This window comes from Excalfactoria chinensis, chromosome 7 (assembly GCF_039878825.1).
Source record: "Excalfactoria chinensis isolate bCotChi1 chromosome 7, bCotChi1.hap2, whole genome shotgun sequence".
Classification (NCBI taxonomy): domain Eukaryota; kingdom Metazoa; phylum Chordata; class Aves; order Galliformes; family Phasianidae; genus Excalfactoria; species Excalfactoria chinensis.
Genome location: NC_092831.1, coordinates 12,406,066 through 12,424,353, shown reverse-complemented (window position 1 = coordinate 12,424,353; position 18,288 = coordinate 12,406,066). Strand labels below are relative to the sequence as shown.

Below are 18,288 nucleotides of genomic sequence, written 5' to 3'. Positions count from 1 at the left end.
CCATGACAGCCCTCTCCCCCCTCAGCACTCAAGGGAAACTCCAGATACCAGAGCTCCCCCACAGTCAACAGTGTGGATTGCCCTTTCCCCCCTCAGGATGTCCGCCCAGGTGCCCACATGAGCCCAGAGAGACTACGTCCCCTTGGTCTGGTTTGCTGCCTCAGTTAAATTTACAGATGCTGAAGAAGAGTTACAACACGTGCAAAGGCTGTTAAAAACAAGGAGACGTTTATGGTTGAGACAGGCACTGAACTGCAGCTTTCTGAAGGATGGAAGGATACCTTGTGAAATGTACACTGCAAGCTTGTCTTATTTGCTGTTTCCTAAGCACTTGCTGCAGGCTGCTGTTAGACATAGGATAATGGGCTAGCTGAACTTCGGAACTTCATACAGAGAAACTTGTACTCTCACATATCAACTGTACATACCTGTAGTACTTGATTTCAGAATTTCAAGTATTCCACAGAGGAGAAAAGACATCCAAACCTGCAAGATATGAAAAGTCCAAATTTTTTCCATATAGACAGGAAACATCACTGTAATGCTTAATTAAAATTATGAGTTCAGATTGATCAGCACTCAAATCTGTCTCCAGTCACTGCTGCACAGCGTGCACTAAGCTGAAGTAATAATACTGAGATCAATTATAACCGCAGGTGAAAGAGTTTGGAGGTAGAAATCTATTACCTTCAGTCTATAACATAAGGAATAAGAATGTTCCCTCACATTCTAATAATATTTTGACCAATTTATTTCATCTTTCTGTAACAGTTTTCTAGAATAATAATCTTCTCTGAGAATTCTGATTGCAACATAAACGAGGCAAAACAATTCATGCTCATCTAGGATAACTTAACTAGATATTGAAGCACCTAGACAGCAGTTCAGTGACTAGCAGTTCTATGAAGAAATGTTATTTGTAGATCATAGCTCCTTGGAAGTACAGTTCTGTAACACAATGTAACAATATATTAAGAAGCCACCACCAAACCAACATCATATGTCTACCAGGAAATATCAGAAATATCAGTGAAGAACCTGGAAAGGCACCAGTATTTTTCTTCCATTAATTTCCTGAACAGTTATGGGCATGTAAAGAGGCCTAAAGTCCAATCAGTAGTTATAACTACCAAATCACGAATTACCTTTCATTAAAGTAAGTTTCTCTATAGTCAAAAATCTTTAATCATTTTATCCTTCATTGATTTGTCATTCTTTCCCAGAATGAGTGCAATACATTAAAAACAGTTCCATCCTGGGGCAGTAAGTTTCATAGATCACAAGGCTGAGATAGATTTACTTCCAACTTGACTCGGTCACAGCTTCCAAATACTGAGTGTAGACATCACAGGATCTGCCATGGTCCCCACTGTCTTAATACAGTACTGCTGAATGAAGAGTATCACTGAGGGCCACAGAGTATCTTTAGCAAGTTTCTAAGTCATATGAACAAAATGCACAACAGTAGAAACTGACTGGTCGTCACCCCAAAGATAGAACACTTTCATAATAAATGTATACTAACAAGCAGTTCTCCTTGCTTCCTCCTTCATTTTCAAACACAGTTCACCCTTAAGAAAAAAAAACAACAAACAAACAAACCTTGAGCGGTATTTCCTTAAGACTGACATTTGTTCAGCTTTTCTGCAGGACTATGCAGCGCAATAGAGCTTGAGGAAATTAAGCCTTCATTGCTACCCTGCCCACACCTTACCCAGCAGAAGCCCATCCAGAAAGCGCACACCTCATTGCATGTCTTCTGCAAGTACACATACCAACATAAAACAATGATGGCTGCTCACAGGGTGAAGGCAAACATTTCACAGCTTAGATATGCATCCTGGAAGCTCAGTATGTGAAGCAACCTTCCTGCTATTCTTACCAGGAATCAAGGCTGTGCAACATGGATCTTCTCATATAGCAAGCACAGGAAACTATTTGTTAAAAACATTCACTTTTTTTCTTCAAGTACATTATGAAGACCACACACTAACCCATATGAATGTCTTGTCTCAGTAACGTTCAGGGAAAAAAAGCAACCCTCAAAACACAAAATTAGGTTGTGGCCCTATCTGATTTATAGCATCCCAGGTTTTCCAGCTCCAATATAGTGCAATTACTTAAGATCTTTATAACAAGAATTATCTACAGAAGCTTACTGTGAGAATTAGTTCCTGAATGTTTACATTCCACCAAAACAGGTATTACAGGACAGAAAGTTGTAACAGTATTTCACAAACACCATTTCCCCATTGTAACAAGGGGAAAAAAAAGAATAATTAGCAACCTTCTTAATTTAGCTGCAACTTTTTTTAACCTTACTGTAGCGAACTAGTAGCGAGGTGGATAGAGTCAGCCAACATCTACCTGCTACACCAGCTGTACGAACAACTGTACTGTACAACTCTGCCTACCCGTTATCATATAATCATTTGACTGAAAAATTGATGCTTATCAACTGCTGCCTTGCTGCACGTTCTGGTGTTTTATCTGAATATGCACCATAGATCTTGACATTTATGAAAACATCTTCTCAAAGGGGAATTTTTATAAGCCTTATGCCCATGCTTTACAAGAATATTAATTACTCAGATATGGTCTGCACAGTTTTATTCTTCAGTATCATGTGCTCCGCCTTAAAGTAAATGAACAAATGAAGCAACAGTTGCCTCTTACAAGCTTTTGTACCTGTTTAGTCTCCTAACAGTTGTATAGAACATCCTGTACGACCTAAGTCTAGGCTTCGAGGTAGAAAGGTGTAATAAATCTTGCGGAGTGGTTCAAGGCCGTCCTTCCCAAGCTGTTTGCTCTGTCTTTTGGCATCAACCTGACAATGATGGTGCATTTGTATTGGGAGTAACTGGAATTACGGAGATCCTCCTGTCCTGGAGAGTCAGAGCTGCATAGCAACCAGATAGGACCAACAAAGATTTGAGCTAATGTGGTTTGAATCCCTATGGGCTGCATGCAAATTTATAAACAGTGTTAGCTTTCCTGCTTATGGGGAGGGTCTCTTCATCTTGCTACGGCATTCTGGTGTCACAGACTTTACACTGTTGGTAATTCCTAGGAGAAGCTTACCCAGTGTGTTTCCAAAAGCACGTTCCTTTGCCAGTTACACCTTCTGATTAAATAAGCAATTTCATAGGTTTGTAACTATTATTTTCTGGTTGTAGTACAAAAGATGGTAACAACATGGTAATGTAGTGCCAGCTATGGGCAGGGAGACAGACCTGGAAGGAGGGGGAGTGAAGGACAACAGCGTAGCCACTAGAAGGAGCTGATTTATGCCTATTTAAAGTGTTTGAAAGCTATGGCTTTAGTGTTAACTAATACAGGCACTTGTCTCAAGCAGCATGTCTAGAAGGTGAGAACCTCTTACTGCAATGAGGTATTGATTCTGGAATCAAGATAGAGCCATGCTGCCAGATTGCAGTCAATTACTTGAGTAGGCTATCCTAAGATGTGCTTACCCTGTAATTTCCACCCGCGCTCCTCCCAACATCCATTGCTTGTGTAGTGCTTGTACTGAATGCATAAATAACTAATATGCTTTATTGCAACTTCTGTCATCTATTTTTATCCTCTTCTTTTCCATATCAGCAATCATACCGTTTTGATAAGCACTGTTTTTCTCCAGTGTTGTTACATGTTAACTCAGAACCATACCCTTGGGTTTGGACTGAGCTCAGTGTGAGTCAGTGTTGTAAATGTTGGTCCCTAGCATTGATTTCCTTATATATTGATATTATAAATATATATATAGTATGTATGTGTATGTATGTGTACATTATCTATATTATAAACGTATATGCATACATTCATTATTATATTCTCAAAGTCAATATTTGGCTGTTGATCCTGCTCCCAATGCTGAATTTGCCGTGTTCCAGGTATTATCCACATTACTGTGGCATGCCTGTGAAGTGAGGCACCCCTGGATGGCTGTGGTGATGCAGTGTGAGTGCTCCGTGCTATCAGGGCTTTGTGCAGAAATACAGGGGACCACATATGCAGAGGAAAGGGGTGAATATGATTTTTTCACAACCCTTGCAAGCTTCATGTGTAGCAAAGGAAAGCAGTCCTCAAAAACTACTTTTTCACTAACCCTTCTTCCTTCAGTGAAATCCATTTGCAAGATACTAAAGCTGATCAATAGCCATGGACTGGAACATTAAGGCAAGGGAAACACTGGATGTGTTTCCAAAGCTGTGTAAGCCGCTGTGGATCATTGATCTTGCTTGGTGGTGCAAGTGCATCACACGCAGTCAGCGTTTCTCTCGGCTCTTTCCCTATCATTTAGCATAGAAGGTCACCTTTTAAACTTTCTAGCCGAAGGCTTTGGGTCACGACAGGCATTCCATAGACACAGCTGACAATTTTGCCAACTGTAAAACAAAATGTCATAACTTTGAAGGATGACCGCATCTCCTACGCGTTGGTGCTCCAGTTCTTACTAATCAGTGTGATTCAGAGCCTTCCTCCTATGCATTGTGGAGTAGTTCCTCGATAGGTTTATGAAAACAGCCTTAGTTGCAGCGTGCAGAGATTCTCTGAGGGAAGAGGTTTGCTCCAGTGGAGGTGCGGGACGCTGTGCTGGGAGCGCAGCACGTGCAGCAGCATTCGTTCTGCTGTCTCATAACAGCACTCACGCTCTCGCTTTCCTACCTTCTCCCGGACGCAACAGACCGGCTGCGGGCTTCCGCCTCAGCACGGCCGCCTCGCGCTCATGCGCAGAAGCGTGGGCCGCCCTCGGGCCGTGACGCGGCGCGGTGACGCCTCACGTTCCTCCTCCTCCTCCTCCTCCTCCTCCCGCCGGCGGCGGCGCGGCGACGTCACGAGTTTCGGCGGAACGGGAGGCGGAGCTTTCGCTTGGCAGCGGCTGCGGTCGGCGGCGCTTCACGTTTGACGGGACCCCCGACTCAGCCTGACCGCGGCCCCGTCGGCGCCCGACGGCCCCGTTCCCTCCTCGCGGGCCCGCCGCTCCGCTCCTCGCGTAACCTTCCCCACCGTGCGGGCCCGGGGCCCCTTCCCCCCCGCCTCCCGGGGGGGAGTGGGCTCCTCTCCGGAAACCTGGCCGCTCCCTCCGCGCCGCCTGCTCCGCCGGGCCTGCGCCCGCCGCCGTGGGGCAGCGCGGGGGGGCCCTCGCTGCCGGCCGGCCTCCGCCGTCACACAGGTCGGACCCGCGGGCGGGCGGGGGGCTGCGGCGCGCCGGGGTGGGCCGCGGGGAGGCGCGAGGGGTCCTGGGGGGTCTGAGCCGCCCCGCGGTGTGCGGGTGAGAGCCGCGGGGCTGCCGTAGCCGAGCTGTAGATGTGGGTCGGAATCCGCACGGTATTTCCGTCGAGGAGTGGGGGGGTGGAGGGGGGAAAGTGAATGCATGGTAATTATGTTTGTCCCCCATCTTGCCTTTGCGGCGTACTGTGGCACCCACGAGGGTTTTTTTTTTCCTCTGGTTTCATCGGTTCGTAAATACGGTTTTAGTTCGAGGTTGTGGAATTATTGAAGATGGAAGCGTTAAACAAGCAGGGTGCTTCTGAGCTGCATTGTGTCCTCTCTGAGAGGATGGTGGAAGGCGACGGAGGCTGCCCTGAGAGAAGGGGCCTTCGGTCCATGCGGGAAGCGCTTCTCGGTTCTCAGATATTTTTCTCCCTTAAACAATGCAGCACGTTGCGGGGTGCAGGAGGCCTTCAGAAACGTGTTCCCGCACCTACGGCAGAGACTGCGTGTGCAGAATGAACGTCCGCACGCCGATCTCTCACAATGTCTCTGCCTCCTCCATTGCGTAGCGCTTATTAGCAGAAAACCTGAGGAACTGTTCTGTCCTATGGAATTCTTCTAGGGATCGTTCTATGGGGATGGGCGCTGATGAGTTGGGGTTCGTGTGACATTGCAACACCTTGGAGGAATTTTCTTGTACTTTTGTTCCTTGCCTTTTATTGCCATTTGGAAATAACAAAAATATTGTATGAAAGATTTTCCCTGCGTGCTTACGGTGTTTATTTTATACCCGCTATCCTCCCGTTCTATTCAAAGATAAGAGCCTAACTATATTTCTGGTTTTCTGAGCACATTTTGTTCTGTCACAATTGCCACCAAAACGTATTGAACGTGGTTATTGATTCAGATAATGAGGCTGTGTGTCATTGATTTGGGTTTGGGGTTTTTTTTCAGGGTATCATTGCATTTTGATAAAGGAGAATAGCTAAGTAATATCGGTCAAATTGACTCATTTCTGGAGGAGAATGCGTGCAAAGTCTGTCTTGTTGAGCAGCCAGTCTGTGAGCCGTCCGTCTCCATGAGCTGTCAGTGGTTTACCTGATGCTAATGGAAGACTATGGGGAAGAAAACAGATGTTTCCAAATTGCTTGCCTTGGCATGCTGAGGCTTGTAAACTGTCAGAGGAAACTTTCTCTAAGAGAGCTGTGGTATTCGGGAACCCCAGGAGCTCTCCTGACATGTGTAAATAGGCAGGTGCCTGGGACGAGTGGAGTTTCTTTTAACACAGTGTAAAGGTTAAAAGTTATGGTAAGGAAGGTCTTACCTAATTTTTACTTATTGTATTGATGAGCCTCTTAAATGCTTTACAGCAGAAGTAGCCTTTCAGATGTGGGCACAGATCCTTCAGTGCTCTGTGCTGTGGTTCCAGGAGAGCTGCTCAGGGTGCAGACCCACAGAAGTTAGATGGTTTGGAGAACATATTTTTAGATCGTTGCTGTCATGATTGACCTCTGTATCAAGCAGTCCGTGTAGTGGGCAATTGCTGTCATTGATTATACTTTGTTACTGTTGGAGATCTTAGTTTCATGTGTATGACAAACCTAGCTGGGGTTCCTGGCTAACGTACATATTTACATTAGTTACCTTAATTACCAAACGTTAAATTTGCTGTCCCCAAAGTTTAGGAATTCAGTTTAAGCTTTGGGAATTCAGCCATACAGCTGACATAATATCACATCTAAAAAAATCTCAGTCAAGTTTTATTAACCACACCAGTTTCTCTGTAGGAGTGAAGGTAATTTTATTTTTCAAAGCCATAAATCTTGCTTTGCTGTTGTAGCATTCTAATATTTGGTAGTGTTAAGAAATAGGTCACACACGCTCATTGCACGTACATTCCCAGTGCTATTTTACAAGATACAGCTGAGCACTGGGAGCAACAGTCTGAATGCAGTGTGCAGGTTGTGCTTCTCAGCAATATATGTCAGCGTGAGATCTTGATTTTGTACTGTATTAATGCAGACACAAGTAACTTGTGGGTGCTCATTAGGCTTAGAACACTTTTGCTTTGTTTTATTTTCTGAGATGTTTTAAATACATTCACCTTAACTGTATTTTCTGAGGTGCTGCAGAAGTTTTGGTACCAATGAATGGAGGAGAGGTGGGATTCTGTTGGGATGTTGCACTTCACCTTGTGCTGGAGACGCTTTCCCCACAAATGCACGTACAGCACAGCTTGGAGCCCAGCTTTGTGAGGCTGCTTGAAGTTGGCCTTACTTGAGCCAGGCCAAAGCAGTGGTGTCTTCAGCGTGCTCTAAAACAGTGCTGGTAGATGTCACCTAGTTTTTCATACATGAGCAAAGCCATTTTCTTCAGACTGATGTTTTTCCTTTGCTGTTGCTTTGTTTTCAGTCTCTGTTTCCTCATTTTCCTCACTTCCTGGTCTTTCCTCACCCACTTTTTGTATGTCCATTCAGTCATGTATGTGTCCGCTTCAGTGCATTATCTGCAGTAGTAAAATAGGCTGCTTGTGTGTTCCTGAACTATTTTCTGCTATGTACAGTAACAGTTTGACAGCAGTGGTGCTTTCAGTAATAGAATTCAAATGTTTCAGCTGTTGAAGTTACAAAGGCTGTAATTCTGAAGCTCAGGAATGATTACAGTCATAAACAGATTTCATTTTGATAAAAGAAGGAATGAGAGATGTGTAAGAACGGATTTGGTGAGGTCACTCCCTGCTCTGAAGCAGAAACAAATATTCTGAAATTATATCTAACAAACATTAGTCTGATCTGGTCTCAAAAACCTCCAAAGAGGGGAATACCACACCTCTTTATTGCTCTAGTTATAGCTGCTACGTCGCTGTTGGTACAGTTAGGAGGCTTTTCTTAATATTTAACTTCTGTCTTGGTTCTAGTTAAGCCAGTTAGTTCCAGTCCTCCTTCAATTACTCATGCAGGATAATGATTTCTATACTGTTTGTGCCATTGTTGATATGAGGACTGTTCCTCTGTCTCTTATTTCAGACTTCCCTAAACTCCACCAATCAGCCTTTTCTTCACAGACCCTGTTTGCTCTTGTTGTCGTCGGCTCCCATTGGACTCTGATTTGTCTGCATCTTTCTGCAGAGTTCCCCAGTCCAAGACTTACAGCAGCAGAATAAATGACTTACTCTAAAAGTTACATCAGAAGTATCATGGCAGCCCAATTAAAATGTCATTTCAGGGAGTGCACACGTCTTGGTTTTGTTGTTCTAGTTTGGGGTTTGTTTTTTTTTTTGATGGGTGTTTTGATTTAGTTTTTCATTGGTTTGGTTTTCAATAATGTCTTGGCTCTCCATTTGTTAAAATGGGAGCTTGTATTAGCGTCTGTAAAATCACGTCTGTCTTCCTTCATAAATGGGTATTTGAGTTACGTTCCGGAAGGGTAACACTTCATATTGTAGTGAATTTCATCTTCAGGTTAGTTTTATTATACAGAGTATTTCTAGGTTGTACAGCACCGGGGCTCTCTATGTTATTTTTCAGGAGAATTGGCCTTTTCTGCTCTTCCACGTCTACTTCCCAGCACATGCAATCTCTGGTTTGGAGCGCAGGTCTGCTGTGTGATGGGAAACCTGACTGAAAACAAGTTCTAGGGTTCCCTGTGGCTTCTGTTGGCAAAAAATGTATCGTAGCATATAACAATGTTATACATCTTGCCTCTTACAAGTAAGTTGTTGTGGAGAGGTAGTTCGTGTCCCTGTTACCATACCTGAACTGGCCTTCTGCCTCTTTGTCAGGCAGTATCACAGCCCAATGATAAAACATTCTCTTTAGAGAATATTTGTTAAGTCTCTGTGCATGTGGTATTAGCACCATCATGAATACCAAGTGAGACTTTCAAAGGAGAATTTACACATTACTAGTGCTTTGACTGACAGCTTTTAGGGAAAGCCTTAATCCATAATGAAGTCAGAAAAAACACTCCAGCATTCTTCCTCCAATAAGGAGCATGAGCAGATGCTTGGGGAAGGGTAAGAACAAGGTAAGCTTATGTATAAGACATAACTTGAGTATTCCTTCATCTCTAGCTGTTTTCATTGAAGAGCTGTCCTAGATTTGGGTAGTTTGTTGGTTTCATGCAACCAACCCCTTTTTGTATGCAGGTAACCAACTGTTCTTTGGGAAGAAGTTCTATGGGTGCGCTGCGACTTATGTTCAAATTTACCTTCTCTTTCTTCAGAATTTGGCTTCTGCTGTTTTCCTTTGCTACCACATTCACTGTGGAAGGGAGTGAGCAACCCATCTCTAATATGACAATCCATCTCTGGTCCTGCCATGATTTTGTAGACCTCAATAATTTTCTTCCTTCTGGATCTTTCTGAAATCAAAGAATCTTACTTACCTATTTTTGTACTCTACTGTAGAACCCATTCTTATGTGTTTTATCATACTTTCTGATCTTATCTGAAGCTGCTCTATTTTAATACATCTTTTTCTGGAGCTGAGGTCCCCAGAGCTGATAGTCATAGTCAAGATGGGCAGTGTTCTCTTTTGTACTTATTTCATTCACAGTAATTCCTAATATTAAATTTTCTTTCTGAGTTCAGGTAGACTTCAGTGCTGAGACTGTTAGTTCTTTTTCTTCTGTGTACGTTTATGACTGCCTCTCCCCACACCATTGCTTGTACTCTTCTGTGCTGGCTCTACTCTGCTCAGTCTGGTGAAGACCACCCTCACCACTTCACTTGGTATCCATGACAGGCACAGTGTTGGCAGTCTTTTTACCTTGCTTCTGTCTCTTGAATAATTCGGAGTATGTTGAACAGCTCAGACTTTTGCGGAACCCTCTGATGCCCTTATTCCACTGCAGAGCACAAATTTTGCTTGTCCTGTATTTTAACCAGTATATACATGCAGGGGTCTTTGCTCTTTGCTATGCCATGACTTACAGAAGCTTATGGTCAGATTTTTTCTGGTACTGGGTATCTAAATAGATTTTTCATAGTGGCGCTGTTCAACTTTCTTTCATGTGCATTCAGTGTGCACAAGGAGATTAGAAAGTGAGGACTGCTTCATGCCGCAGCTGTATCTATTCTTTCCTACCCTACTAAAATTATGCATATGTCTATTTGTTTTAGTCCATTTGGTACAGGTCAGACTGAAGTATTCATAACAGCCCAGGATCTCTGTATCACACGTTCCATCTTTCAAAAGACCTTTTAAAACCCAGGGCTGCTCATTGGGCAGCTTCAGCAGGAGTTCCTGCTCCTGCCTTTGTGTTGGTGATACTATGGTGGCTGTGTGAGGTCAGATGGTTTGGCAATTATGGCATATGAATTAAATCACCTGTATCTGCTGCTTGGAACTGGGGCTTGGCTGGAAAGCAGCAGTTACAGAGGACAGCAGGCTGCTCCTTTGCCAAAACTGCAAACTTAGTGGAACTGTAGCCATAAACAGTGATGAGATATGTGCTTTTGCACAGTGAACCCTGATATCATCTTCTGACTTTTGAGTCTGTAAGCTACCCCACTGACTGTCCTTATGAGGATTTTTTCATTTTCTCTGTCGTGGAAAAGATATAAACATGTAGGATCTGAGGTGTTACTTTAATGGTTGAGTTTCTATTGCTGAACTGCGTGCTGTGGAAGAAGTAGGCAGGAAATGTCATGTAGATGCATCGTCTTCATGCCTTTGCTTTGGATTCTTGGATGTGCAAAGCAAGGTTTTTTTGTTTGTTTCATTTGGCTTCAAATGTTGTGAAAAACTGCAATGAATTCTGTTCTTTCCTGGTTCATGGGAAGTGTTGCTACCAAAGCACTAAATGAGGAAAGACTTCTGCACTCAATAGCTCAGTAGTATTTTAACGTATTGGCTCATGTGGGGCATCCAGGTTACAAACAGTGCCTGCTGAATGCAGATAAAACCTTCAAAGTTTGTCTGCTTACACCTGCTCTGTTAGATGAGGCTGCTTACAAAAATGATGCAAAAACTTACTATGTGAGTGGTTAAAAAAAATCTTTGGATTTTGTGTAGCATGCGCAGTGTATGTGCGGTATATGCAGTGTGTGTGTGCAGCGTTCTCCCCGTTCCCTAATGTACATGAGAATGCACTGCTGACATTCCAGTGGTAATATCAGGCCCCGTGTGCAGTTCTGAGCTCTGGAGGTCTGAGGCATCCCCATCCCTATGGCTCCTTGTTTTTGCTACGGGCTGTGTTTGCTGTTGTTGAATGTTTCAGTCTGGAATTGGTGGTTGCTTCAGCAGCGGGTATTTAATACTGCATTGGAAATGTGAGTTCCAAGGAACAGCTCAGGTGGTCTGTAGCGAAGGCTGTTCACTAAGGATTCCTTCTTGATCTGTTGCAAAATGAAACATGAATGTTCACAGTGACAATGTGAAAATGTCCCTGGAATGAGATGCTCTCAGCGCTGGTGGCACAGCAGGAAGCCAGGCAGGTTGTGTGAATCAGAGTAGCTGGTAGGTAGTGCTGTGTTCAGTTCTCTGGGTGCTCAATTTGAAATGGTATTGGATTTTCAGCTGTGATTAAAACAGCTGCACTTGTGATATCTGTGAGTGTTGTTTTGTGTGAAAGCTGCTGTCCAATATGGTGATCACAGCAATGAAAAAAGGAAACTTCTGTTTTGTCACCTGAGGACAGATTCTAGAACTAGCTGTGGAAATAGGTAGCAACTTTAATTCTCTGGTTCATGTCTCCCAGGCAGTTGTCTTTCAGCCTGTCCTGGTCACAGAACTGGAGGATGCACTGAAGAGAATGGAGTTGGTTTTTGGCATTTAGGCACATAGAGTGCCATCAGAAGTGAAATCTGGTGGCACTGTATGTAATTGCTCTCATGTTAACTGTCACGTTCTGGCTGTGAGCAGTACTCATATGCTGCTGGAAGCCAGCTTTTTCTCTCAGCTGTTTATTTTTGCTTAAGGAATAACATGCATAGGTTATGTGTGGGTTACTCCTCTAGTCCATGGGTACTCTTAACACTGATTTAGTTTATTGTTTGTAGCAACAGCTTCTGTTCCTAGAGCTGTGAAGATGGCAGAAATTGCTCTTACCATTAGTGCAGGTGAACACAGACAGTAAGCAGACTTACACAGTGCATGGCATCACTGTGAACTTTGGCTTAACCAGTGACCTTGAGTGCTGTCATAAGGAAGTGAGAAGCACCGTGTTCTTTTAAGGTGTGTGCTGTGAATTCTCTGTGATAGTAGGAGAAGAAAAAGTAAGGTTTTGTCTGCTGTCCAATCTTGGATGCAGTTTGGATGCAGTTTGGATGCAGTTTGGATGCAGTTTGGATGCAGTTTGGGTGCAGTTTGGGTGCAGTTTGGGTGCAGTTTGGATGCAGTTTGGATGCAGTTTGGATGCAGTTTGGATGCAGTTTGGATGCAGTTTGGATGCAGTTTGGATGCAGTTTGGATGCAGTTTGGATGCAGTTTGGATGCAGTTTGGATGCAGTTTGGATGCAGTTTGGATACAGTTTGGATACAGTTTGGATACAGTTTGGATACAGTTACAATTGTGGCTGGTAATGCTTTTGGTTGTAACATCTTTAGCCCCTGTTTGTAAATATTTTGACTTTGCAGTTACAAATGGAGCTGAAAGTAACCTTGGTGCCTCCCCTGAGAAGCAGCAGGAGGCCTCCCAATGGGAGCAGCAGCTGTCCGGAGCACCCTGAGACTTTTCAAGAAGAAACAGAAGTGTTTAAATCCAGTTGTAAAAGTCGATAGGATGCTGGCCTGGTGGGATTGTAAGGGTTAAAATTTCACCTGTTTTCTTTGAGAATTCTCTTGTGGGGATGTCCAATTCATTTCACATAGTAGACTATGAGAACGTTACCAACATCCCAGAAGTAGTTTAGTCTGTGTACGTGCAGTCATTACGATGTTATCTTGCTCTGTGATGCTATGAGACTTGCCATCCCTGCGGTGATAACAGATATCAGAGACACTGGAGTGAATTGGCAGCAGTGATGCAGATCTCTGGGGCTACAAATAACCACGTCTACTGCCTTTTTATTGTGTTCTATGAGAAAATGTGCTCTCAGATAGAAGTAGAACCAGGCAATGAATAGGAGCAGGAGCAGTCAATTCTAGCTTGTATGTTCTGATGCAAAATTAGAAACACTAAAATGTTTTGCAGGGTGTCACTGTGGCATCTGTCCAGGAGTTTCATCTGCTGTGACCTTTCTTTAAATTAAAATGCATTTATTTCATTTTTGTAAGTTTTGTTTGCTTATTTTTGTTCTGCTTGGGTTTTTTTGAACTGTGAACAGCTCTTAAGAAAGCATTGTGACTATCCAGGAAGACTTGCTTGAAGTGAAAGCAAAGTCCTTGTTCAGTTAGGTTGAGAAATTAGTTGTTGAGGAGAGTACTTTGGCTGCTGCTGAAGCAATAACAGGTACAGGAAATGGAGTTCTGTAGAAGCTGAATTAGGTGAAGAAAGAGATCTTGCGGAGAAAAGTAGATGTTTTCTGTCTGAGGCCAATTACTGCCTTATCTTTTTTTGTGTACTTGGAGTGGGTTTATGAAAGGCTATAGCCAACGGGGGCTCTCGATGCCATTTGGAAAGAAGAGGTTCATTCAAAGCAGGAATCTTGTATTTGAGTGCCTTGGAACTCTCTAAATATTCTTATCTCCACGTATCAACTGTAAAGGAACCGTAGAGATTAGCATTCCTAGACTGCAGTTACTCCGTGGATATTGCTCTAAGTGCTGAGATGTTTATCTCAAAAGTATCACTTTTCCATAAACTCATCTGGAGCTAAATTACCCATTACTTTGCATTTTTATGAGAGCAGTCATTTAAAAACTGTGCCCTTTTGCTTCTCACGTCTTCCAGGACTTTTAAAACTCTTTCATGTTGCTATCGTTGTTCTTGGAGCTGATCAATGGTCTATGAAGGTGACAAGTCACTCCAGGAACCAGCAGGTGGAAGTCTGATATGTGTCACTGGCCATTGAGTCTTCCAGTTTATGCTGAAGTTTGCTTTGCAAAGCACCTTGAGACACGAGCTTCCCTGATGGTGCTAAAATGGACAGCATCATTTTTATAAGGCGCAGCAGTACGACACAACAGCATCTCCTTGTTTGTGTCTGCCTAATCATTGCCCATCTGTAAGGAGTCCTCTTTATTGGGATTTTCTGCTAAATAGGAAAATTGATCTCAAAATATTTTATTGTTATTTGAGTGTTCGGTTACTTAATTCAGATTTTTAAGCAAATAATTAAAATATGGCGTGGAAAATCACTAAGAAGGGTAATTACTGCAGTTGGTCCTGTCAGCTGATCTCTGATCATTTCAAGAAGCTGTATTTTGCTCAGCAGTACTAGCAGTCCTTGAGCCAAAACATTTACTGCATTTTTTGCTTGTAATTTGCTGCAGATACCAAGCTAATTATTAGGTTGTTTTCTTCTCAGCTGATGTGGGGCTAAATATCAGCTGCTCTTGGCCTTTTCCTTTACACAACATTTGCAGTTTTCCAGGTATATGCAAATATTTATAGGAATGATCCAGAATGCTGCTGCACTCATTTATGGAGGAGTCCTTGTTCGATTTCTCTGCATGTCTGGACCTTTATAATGCTTCATCTGATGCTTATTACCAATAGTGCATTGTATCTCTTGGCTGCTGCGGGTGGTGATGTTTCTGTTCTCTTAACACCATGCTGTGCTTTGGATACATCCTTTTGGTTTGGGTTGTTTGGTGTTTGTTTTTTTTTCCCCAAAACCATTCCAAAAATGGACAATGTCCATTTCTTACTATTTTGTAGCAGCACTTGCAGTCTGACCAGCTCAGTGCAGTAGAACACACGTAGCTGGGGCTTTGTTGTCCATCTGATGGGATTTCGTTTTGAAAAATTAATGGTGGTTTTGCGCAAGTTGGAAGTCAGTGATTTCTGAAGCCTGTTGTGCTGGTATTGGTAGTTGACTCATGGTATTCTGTATGCTAAAAACTACTCTGTATCTGTACAGTAGGTTAAAATAGCTTGGGGCTCTGAATAAGCTTGTTTAACTATGAGAGAGTGAGAAATTCAGGACCAAGTGTGGTGCTGACTGAGCTACAGAGAGCCAGAACAGACCTTGAAATATCTGGAAAGGCAGAATCAAAGTAGTTTTGCAGGAAATGAGATCTAATTTCTCTTTCTGCGGAAGAGCACTTCATGTGTTTTGTGTTTCTTGTCCTGTCAAACGTTCTGGTGGCAGGTGTGATGGTTGGATGATGATGTTTCTGGAAATATGGGTAGTAAGAGTAAAAAAAAAGCAACAGGAAAAAAGCAGGGAATCCAGTCTATTGTGCTGTGAATGGAGGACAGCCAGTCAGTTCTGAGTTACTGCCCCGAGCTGCCAGTTGGCTGTGGGAGGTGCTGTTCCACATCGTCCCTCTTCTCGTTGCTCTGAGCATCACTGGGCAGCCTGGCTGTGGGTTCTGCTGTCTGCCAGCCATCCCTGGTGCAGCACAGAACTGTGCATCCTCTGTCTTTGCTGAGAAGTGCAGCTGATATCTCAAGGGGGTTAGATAAAGGCAGGAGTGCTTCAGGGTACATAGGGACATGTGGCAGAAGAGCCTAGGAGGATGATATTCCTGTTTTAACTGCTCTTTGTTTTTTTACAAGAGTCTTTCACCTGTTGGTTTGCAGTATCTTTTCATTTTAAAGGCTCTCATAATGCTGCGTGCGAGAGAATATTGGTTATTTTACTCACCATTTAAGCTTAGCTTCATGTTTTCAAGAAGGGAATTTTTCTAACATCTGATGTGTAATTGTTGGACTCCAGTTATTAGCAGAGCTTTATTTTAGCAGCTTGATATTTTTCTTGTTCCTGCTCTTTGCTTCGTTTTTTCCTGCCCTTTATGATTTTGTGTTGCAGCTCCTTTGGAAAGGATGTGGGGGAGTTTTGTCTGATGTTTGTGTTTACATTTGTAGCAAATATTCTTCTCTACCTCCCTCTTGTGCAGTTCCCCTTTTTTGAGTATCTTTAAGAATTTCAACAATGCTCAATTTTCATCCATGCTTGCCACACAAAGTTCGGGTCAGTTATGCCAATGGATGTTTAGAACTATGATTTCTCTGGGTGATTTCATGTGATCTTGAACTGCTGGTTCCTTGTCTCTATGCAGCTTTTATGTTTGTCATAATCATTCTCTGTATATTTCTGCTGAATGCACCAGGACAGTTCATAGGAAGTAGTTTTGGAAGAGTCTGTGTTGTCTGGATTCTGTCCCTGCCCCACACCAGCTCTCAATGACTCGTCCCTGGGTGGCTGATAGAATCAGCGCATGGTGGTGCAGCTTCACGGAAGGGAGGCAATACGCTCTCCCCATGGCCCTCGTGTGTATTTCTGTACAGGTAGGGAAGGAAATAAAAATGAAGGGAAGAAACTATGAAAACAAGAAAAGAGCATAAAAAATACTTGATTTGATTTGAAATTTAAAACAGAAATGTGGTAAGCAGTGCTGCACGTTATTTTGGCTAATGGTTAAGTAGGCATATTTGACTAGGTGGCCACCTGAGGTGTTTCATCAGCCTTGCTTTCTTTGGTTTATAGGAGTTAGCGTGAAGCTGAACGCTGGGTTGTTTAAAAGCAATATTTGGGGTAAAACCGTTTTGTCTGCCTCGTCCTTCTTCCAGGTTATGTCAGTCTTACTGTTCTGATTGTCTGCTGTACAGTGCGGAGTTACTCATGAGCTCTGTTCTTCATATTTACCTGGTTCTTCCCATCATGCATTTTTGTATATACATCTCTGAGAAGCAATGCTAACAAAGTTTGGTTTCTTGTTCTGTTGGTTTAACAGGCTTATGCCTAATGTAGTATAATCTCCAATTTAATGTTAACCTGTGATTAGAATGATTGCAGTGCATCTCCTTTGGAGTTCACAGTACATCGTTTTACTTTGGTGCAGCGACAGAAACTGTGAATTTGTATCTTCTGACTAACTGATATCAGCCTTGCTAATCTTAGTGGAAATCTGGAGGGCATTACTATCCTTGAGTGCCCTGACCAGTGGTTGGGAGGGGAGGGTTGTGGGCTCCAGAGGTGTAAAACAGCTTTCTGTACAGCAGAAGTGTTACTGTGTGCATTGGTTGCTTCTCTGCTTTTCTTCTTGACTTTTAACATATGAGGCACCCTGAAAGCTCATAAGTTTTTGAGAGCTTATGCACTGCCTTTACAGTTCCCAGCTGAGGAGTGGGTAGCTCTTACAGCATCTACAGCTAATGGCCACTCTTTAAAAATTGAACTTGTGCTATGAAGTCGGGATGCTGTAGAAACCATTTCATTTCTGCCCATTGGATGTCTCTGTGTTCCACAGGGCTTAAACACCCCTGCTGGCTTGCTTAATACAACCCTCTTACAGCATTCTCCCTCCACTGTGCGAGGTTAAAGCTTTTTTATTTTATCCTGGACTACAAGTTGTTTTAAGGTGACTGAGTAAGCCCTGAGAGACCATAGGGGGTATGTATGCCACTGTTCTGCCGTTATTGTAGAAAACTTAAATACATCTGGATAATTAGCACCAATTGTTTCAACAGCTGAATTACCACCCCATGATTTACTTGTCTTCAGGCTTTGTGTCCTTTACCATGAGAAAGCTAAAAGCAGTTTCTGAGCATCACCTGGATGTTTTTCCTACAGCAGCTCTCCCAAATCGGGACAGACTCCCAGGCTCTGTGGAAGGTGGCTGTGGGGTCTTGAGTCATGAATATGAATGGCCTTCTCTCCACCCTGATATCCCAAATGCTGTTGCTAGGATATTCTTTGTTTGCCTTTCTTATCCCATCATCACCTTTTTGAAATTCACTCTGTCATCCTTTCTTTAATTACATTCAAGTTTAAGCTGGTTGCAGTTTTCTGTGTGACCTTGACATGATCTTATTTTGCCTTCCTATCCACTGCTGTATTTTGCTGCTTTTACTTCTCTGAAATCTTTCTCTAAGTTCTGGTTTTCCCTACTTACGTTTCTTTTTATGTTCTGGATTGTCACCACAGGTTGTGTTGGAACAGCATTTCAGTTAGAAGTAAGGAATGAATTCCTGGAACTGGAAGAAGTTGTGTATTTTTCATAAAACATTTCTTCATTT

At 43.0% G+C, this 18,288-nt stretch overlaps 1 protein-coding gene across 4 annotated transcripts in view; it reads left to right on the top strand.

The window, feature by feature from the left end:
* Positions 1-4,854: 4,854 nt before the first annotated feature.
* The window catches only part of MAP3K2 (mitogen-activated protein kinase kinase kinase 2), a 34,979-nt gene continuing 21,545 nt past the window's right edge, over positions 4,855-18,288 (top strand). For all 4 annotated transcript variants that reach the window (XM_072341100.1, XM_072341096.1, XM_072341099.1 and 1 more), the window contains exon 1: positions 4,855-5,176. The gene's annotated coding sequence lies outside the window, so the exon portion shown is untranslated. The remainder of the gene's footprint in view (positions 5,177-18,288) is intronic.